Raw genomic sequence first — 7,971 nt, 5'->3', positions numbered from 1 at the left:
AACAACACCAACTCCAAAACAAACATATATACTTGAAAACTAAGATTGTGGCAGTGAAGACCTACATTATTGACTCAAATTTAAGAAAAATCTCCTATCCTTATACCAATGAAAATCCACCCCCCCCCACCACCAAATAATCATCTTCCTTATTCTGGATTCAAATTTTAGCCTACAGATAAGAAGCATTTGTCCATACAGTACCAAACTCCATTTAGTATACCAAATAAGAATGTCACAGATTGGCCAGCTTTGAAATCACCAATTAAAGAAGTGCTGTGAGAAGAGAAAATTGACATTTTTCTCAACTTGTTTTTGCCAATAATCAAAGCTACAATTGGGATAGTTAGTAACTCCATATTACCCTGTCTAGTGCAAAAACAGACACGAAGTATAAGAAGTTAGCACTTGATTATAATAAAGCATATTTTCGCTGAACCACAAAGTGAAGGATGGAAGGTATATAAGCTTCACAAAACAGAGACCTGGGATCTAGCACTTGCTAGATGTGAAACTCTATGTGAGGTAATCTTTCACATAACATTTCCTTATCTACAAAATGACAAGGATAATGTCTTAAATGAGATGGTGTTGCCAAAGTTGTTGGCCCAAAGAAGGTAACTAACATAGGTAGATATATATTTTTCATATGTACCCCAAAGGGTAAGGTCATTTTATCTCAGTTTGCATTTGTTTTATACATTTTTATATGTAGTTTTATTGAGATATAATTCATATACCATAAAATTCACCCTTTTAAAGTGTACACTTCCATGGGTTTTAGTATATTTATGGAATTATAAATCATAAATGAAATCTAATTTTAAAATATCTTCATTACCCTAAAAAGAAATTCTGCACCCATTAATAGTTACTCTCATTCCCTTGTCCTACTTGGTAAGCCTAGGTGTTCACTAATCTTTCTGGATGTACAGAGTTGACTTTTCTTAGCATTACAATATCAATGGAATTATATATGTTTTCTTACTGGCTTCTTTCACATCATGTTTTCAAGTTTTATCCAAGCTACAGAATATGTCAGTATTTTATTTCTTCATATTGATGAATAATATTCCACTGTGTTGATATGTTACATTTTAGTTTTCTACTCATCAGTTGATAGATATTTGAGTTTATACTTTGAAGTATTATGAATAATGCTGCTATGAACATCAGTGTACAGGGTTTCATATTGGCATGTTTTTCTTTTTCTTGGTTTTATAAATATATAAGAGTAGAATTGAAGCAAGCATGTATAGTAATTCAGTAATTAATATTTGTGTATGCATCAATGAAATTTCTGGATCTAATTATGATAATTCTGTTTACCCATTTGGAAGTACAGTCAAACTGTCATAGTTCATTCATTAGAAATGGTCTCTATAAACAAATATTTTCACTGTAGTGCCATTAATTTAAACACAGCAGCTACACAGGCTCTTTGAATCAGCCAGATCTAGATTAAAATCCTGGGTCTGTCACTGACTTGCTTTGTGAATATTAAGTATCTTAAATTCTTTCAGCCTCAGTTTACTTATTCTTAACACCTACCTATAAGAGCCACCGTGAGCATTAAATATAACCACACATATAAAAGAACAAGCAACGAATAGATTTCAATACATATTTCCTTTCCCTCTTCCCTTCCTTTCTAAAATCTACATTTACTTAAAGAATGCCTGAGCTGTGGTGTTTGGTTTCTTAGTGTAATAATGCCATCTGCTGGAAATGCCAATATGGTACTTAAGAGAAAATGGATCACACAGAGACATTAAATATGAAGTTCTACTATTCCTGAAATCAAAGCAACATTTTTCTCAATCTATTTATATTTAAAGGTGCCTCACTCTCTATATACATACATGTCCATTTTCTTAAGATTGTTCATGATTATATTTTCTTCAGTATATCAAAGGAGTAAATTAGTAGTAGAAACAACTTGCCATGAGTTAAAGTAGTTCTCTTAATAATATATTTTCCTAAGAACTATAGTTTGCTTTCAAATGTTTGTTATAGATCTATGAATTTAGCTATGAACTCAGATTTTTTAATTACATGGGAGCCTTGTTACTAACAAAAAAAATTTTTTTAACTCTCAGATCACAATACTTTTATTTCACAAGAAATGACCCAAAGGATGACCAGTCTGTTTACTTCTTAGAAGTAAACTGAAAATGTACTTTTATAGGGTAAAACTGTCTCTGAAAATTTTCTAATTGTATAAAAATAGATGATTGATTAGATGGATTGAAACATAGCATATACTTATTATGGAATACTAGTCATTAAAGATCAAGTCCTCAAAAATGTGTAATAATATATAAAAATCACAATTATATATGTGGATTAAATATATCATAAAACAACATGTATGACTTGATCAAAAGTTTGTTCAGATAACTAAATAGAAAAATTATAGATAGGTTGGTAGCCCCAAATGGTCACCAAAATGTTGATGATGGTTTTTATATATTAACTGTGAAATTAATGTATTTTTTTATGTGTCTAGAACAGAATTCTTTAATTTCCTGCAATAACTGGCATTGTATCACAATGACTCTTTTCTTGCTTATTGGGACATATTCATATGAGTACTAATCTTTTTCCTTAATATCTTTACAAGCTATATTTGGTAAAATTTTAAGTTGATTATTTCCCTTTAAAATATCCTTCCCAGTTCTTGCAGATTGCTTGGGTGAAATTTAATAATTCTTTGTATAGTCTTCCTTCATTAACAGTAACCCAAGATGTGACCTGACATATAACTAAAGAAAAAAAATCCATAAATACTCAAAGTTACTGTGGAGGTTTTATCACTAAGAGATGCTGTCCTTCCAGGAGTTCTACAGTGTTCAATGCTGCAATGACTCTTGATTTTTATGCATTTTAAAGACTGAGGAGAAGTCTAAATACAGTCGGAAAGACAAAGAAACTTTAAATGTGTTCAGCATAATGACAAAAAGAAGCATTTCCCCTCATTTGTTGAAGGGTAGTTCTGCAGGATTCCAACCACAGTAAAGAAAATGTTTGTATTTGAAACCTGGATTTTAGTTTTGCCATTTGTGTATGTGTAAGTAATCCATTGGACACCAAAAAAAGATGGAAAAGGATATGGATACCTCAATAGATAGAATCCTCCAAGGGACCAGATTTAGAGGGCTAAAGCCCAGCCTCACAGTCTGTTGGCAGATGTCCATGTCCCACAACAGGAGCAAGGAATGTATCCCATGGCAAGATAGTCATGTGAGGGGGTGGAATTTGCTACAGGGGCATGGAGATCTCCATGCAGAGTTTTGAAAAACAAAGCAGAAGAGATACCCCTGAAAGCAGAAGAATCTGAGGTACATCCACAAAATCTGAAATAAATTTAACCCTTTTATTCTCTTTCCATGGCTCATGAGTACCATGATATTTCAACATTTGGTTAAATATTTATTTTCATGTCTCCTACATAGTAATCTCTACCAGATCAACTCCCTCAGTAAAACCTGTAATAGCCATATAGACTTGGAAAATGGTCAATTAGAATTAGCAATGATAAAATAGAACTGAGGCTTTCCCACATTCATTTCTTTAAGATCCAAATGTGGTAACAGCAACATGAGAGGAAAGGAATTCTGAGAAGTATCCAGCGCTAATCCATCTTTTTTTGCCTAGGTCAGATCAAAGTAAAGCAGGGAAAGGTAAAGCACAGAATTGACTTAGGACTGGACATTATACAAACAAGGATTTTTGCTGACTATCCTATTGAGAGGTAATCTTTGAAAGGGGTAGAGCAGGAGGGAGGGGTACTGAAATCAGGATTACCCATACACATTTGGAGGCTAAGTGATCAGTTGAAATTAAGAAACATATTGAATTTCCACACGTAGTGAAAAGCACTGTTTTTGTAAATGAGAGAAAATTCCTAATCAAGTTGAAAAATAGGTCAAATAGATCCTTTGATATAAATCACCCAGACTATATCAAAGTCACATAGCTGTTCCTGGAGAGACCAGAGGGGCCTAATTTTAACTTGGGTAACTACAATTTTTGGCTTAGTTTTATTATTATTTTATGGTAATTAATAATTCATGATGATCACACTTATTTAGATGCTTTTCACAATTATCTCATTAAAATATAATAAAGAAATCAATTTTTGTTTCCACTTAACAGAAGGAAACAGAAATCAGAGAGATTAAGTAACAATTGCAAAGCTTGCAAATGACAGGAGTTCTATAGCAGGTCTGCATGACTCCAGACTTCCAAAAAGAGATTAAACTTTTCTTATTTGTTTTTACTAAGAGATCATTGAAATACATTTTGGATATGAAAGGAAAATAGGTAAATTAAGTCTGAATTTTTTAGTGTATAATTGGGCAGTGGGAAAGAAGGCATGATATAAAATGTCCTTTCCCGTTTAATGTCTGATGTACATACTATGTTTACTTCTTGAGGAAATATATGTGTATAAATAGGCATCACAGAGAGTGCCAAAACGTAAACCAGCCTACAAATTTCTCAGGAGCCAATCAAAAACACGATTAAGTACTATATATATGAGTACTTACTTATTTAGGTAGATACACTTTAAAAATTTAATCGCAAGTAGATATCAAATATTATGAATTGCTAAATAGATGTTATAAACAAAAAGTCAATCACAAGCCCAAAGGAAAGGATATTAACATATTCTGGGTCAGATAAGAAAACTCAGACCTGGAAGAAATTAAATGGAAAGGGCTTGAGGGAGCACGAAAGGCAAGAATTTACAGATGAGAATATTATTACCTTAAGTGAACAACCTAGGTAAAGAAAGCTGTACTAAAATGACAGGCCAGCTAGTAAACTGTCCTGGGATCAGTCTACAAAAGACACTGAATTATAACAGAATAAAGCATCAACGTGATGCTAGAAACTCAGGTCATTCAATAACATATAGATTTGTCCTATTCCTGCTAAAGAAAAAAAATATATGGCTAGAGTGAAAATTGAAATAAACAAAAAGAATGTTTGTTGTTGCAGACTCCACCACCAATAGTATTGAGCAAATACTTTAAGAATATTGGTTTCATAGGGTACTATTTATTAACTGGCCCTGCGAGTCTTAGTAATCAGCCTATCTGAGGAAACTAAATGCCTCCATTTAGCCTATCCTAGGAGAGTGGGTGAAAAGATATGCCTGGAATAGAGAAACTACTTCGAGTTTGGAACTAATTTGTATAGGTCCTTAAATAACAGTATCTTTAAACCAACATCCCTTACCTGTACCTATTGCCCAAGATGAGAATGTAATTACCTTGAGTGAAGAAATTAGGATAAGTTCCTAGCATTTTCCAAAGCGTTGTCTACAGATGTCTCCATTTCATCTTCTCATGTTAACTCCTCAATCCAATCCATTATGGCCTCCGACCCTTACACAACATGGAATTATTCCTCTTAAGGTCACACATGGCTTCCTTGTTGCCAGATTAATGGACCCGCCTTTCTGGCCTCATCCCGTTTTATTTTAAGTGACATTTGACAGAATCAGCAGTTCCTTTCCTTGAGAAACACCACATCCTCAGCCTTGAGAAAACCAGACTGTTTTTCCTCCTGCCATTTTGGCCACTGCTATTCAATCTTCCTTACTAGCTCCTCTGCCCATCCCCAATATCTACATGACAGAGTTCCTCAAGATCTTGCACAAATCTCTTTCTCTCCCTCTACACACCCAATCTGCTGGTCTCACCTTTCCCATGGCTTACATAAGGGCCATATGCTGCCATCTCCCCAATTTACATCTCTAGCTTACACCTATCCTTTGAGTTCTAGTCTTTGTAATCTAATATCTTATTTGATATCTTCACTTGGATGTCTCACAAGAGGCCAAACTTACAGATGAGAATATTATTACTTTGCAGATGAGAATATTATTGAAAGAAGTCTGATACTGACTTCTTGATTTTACTTCAAATTATGTTTCTCGTCTACTTCTCTCTCAATGAATGGTAAGCTAAGAACCTGAGGAAAAAAACCTTTATTCTTCCCTCTCCCTCACCTCCCAAACCAGTCTATCTGTAATTCCTGTTAATTCTATTTCAAAATTATATCTTGTTTATTGCTCCCCATCTCCATGGCCACCACTGTAGTCCAAGACCGTACTGTTTTTCTCACAGAATGCCTCCTAATCAGTTTCTTGCTGCTTCTGTTGCCCTCTGCTAATCCATTATACCCAGAGCAGCAGAGTAAACTTTCATAAATTAAAAATGTAAACCAAATCTTGTTAACATCTGCTTAATACCCTGCAGGGTTTCCCATTATAATTGGAATGAAATCTAAAGGCTTTATATGCCTTAGCCTCTGATTATATCTCCTCTTGGACCTCTCTCCTGCCGTTCACCACACACCAGCTGCACTGGCCTTCTTTCAATTCCTATAACAGGCCAAGTTCTACGTCTGGGAGGCTCTTCTCAAGGGTATTCATAGGGTTGGCTGCTTCTTGTCCTTTGGGTCTTGGCTTTAAACTTCCACAGCTCAGAAAAAGCCTCTTCACCACTTATCTGAGTAGAGTCCTTTTCCCACACTGCCACTGCTCTATTCCATCACAGCACAACTTGTGTCTTTCATAGTACTTTGCAATGTCAAATGGCACCTTCATATTAAGAACTTCTAGTTGTTTTTTTTTCTAATCCCTTATTTCTTAGAAGTTATTATTTCCTTTTATTTCTGTAAGCATCCTCACCATTTACATTGTATTTTATTTATTGCTTTTTCTGAGGCCTTCTCATTTTATTTTTTAGTTCCTTTTCATCTCCAAGTTCGTCTTCACTCCCTGCCCCATTCCCAGACAACCATTCTAATGTTTTAGATACATAATCCTTCAACGGTCTGTCTTTTTAAATATGTAGAGCTATTTCCTAAACAGATATGCATAATTTACATACATGTTATTGCCTTGTAGACTTCATTCTATTTCTGCTATTTTTGTTCAGGTACATATTTTTTAAATCTATGCTGGTCTATGTCCATTAGTCATTGTTTCTAAGTGCTACATACTATTCCATTATGTTCAATTTATTTGCTGCCTCAAGCCTCCCACTACCACTAACAAGCCTGCAACAATTTTTTTCACTTGTTCTTATGAAAATGCTTCTATGAAAAAAAAAAGCCCAGGAGTCAATGGGTTATAGGAAATATTGGTATATAATTCAATAAGTACTCCAGAATTGCCCTCCAGAATGGCTACTCCAATCTACATTTCCACAAGGGTTCCAGACTTCTTCACAAGCTGATGAAGGGTTCTAGGAAAGAACAGAAGAGCTAGGTATTTTGAGACCTAAGATCCAAACAGGCACAACACCTCTCTTCCCCTTCTATTGGCTAAAGAAAGTTAATAAGGCAACCCAAATGCAAGGATAGTGAAATAGTCTCTATCACTTGATGGGAGGAGTTTGCAAGGTCACAGTGTAGAGGACAAGATTAAAAGAAAGCCATTAGTTGTGGCTATCAATGCTACCAATCTACTGTAAAAGGTAAAAAGTAACTTCTAGGTCAAAAATATCTTACAATAAATGATTGAAGGATTAACATAAAGGAGATATCATATTTTGGGTCATTTTCTTCAAATTAGAACCTGTGGGTAGGAGTGGGAATTCACTCATTATTGAGTGCAGACTACCTGTATGGGACTGAGCTAGATGCTGGAGACAGAAGGAAGAGACAGCTCTCCTGCCCAACTTCCATGGCAGGATACAGACAAGCCAACAAAGGTTTATCATAGCAATATGGTATGTGGTAAATGAGATCAAGAAAGGCTTTCAAGTGACATCTAAGAAAAGTCCTATAACATGAGCAAGTAGTGAGGAGAAAGTCTGAAGAGGAAAAAACATGTAGAAAGAAGTTAACTATATAGATTTTGTTGTTGTTGTTGTTGTTCTAATCCAATGGCAAAGACACATCTGGGACACAATATCAGGATTAAATACTATCACTTCTTTCTTTGCCTTC

Source organism: Macaca fascicularis, chromosome 7 (genome assembly GCF_037993035.2).
Source record: "Macaca fascicularis isolate 582-1 chromosome 7, T2T-MFA8v1.1".
Classification (NCBI taxonomy): domain Eukaryota; kingdom Metazoa; phylum Chordata; class Mammalia; order Primates; family Cercopithecidae; genus Macaca; species Macaca fascicularis.
This window is presented reverse-complemented; position numbering follows the sequence as displayed.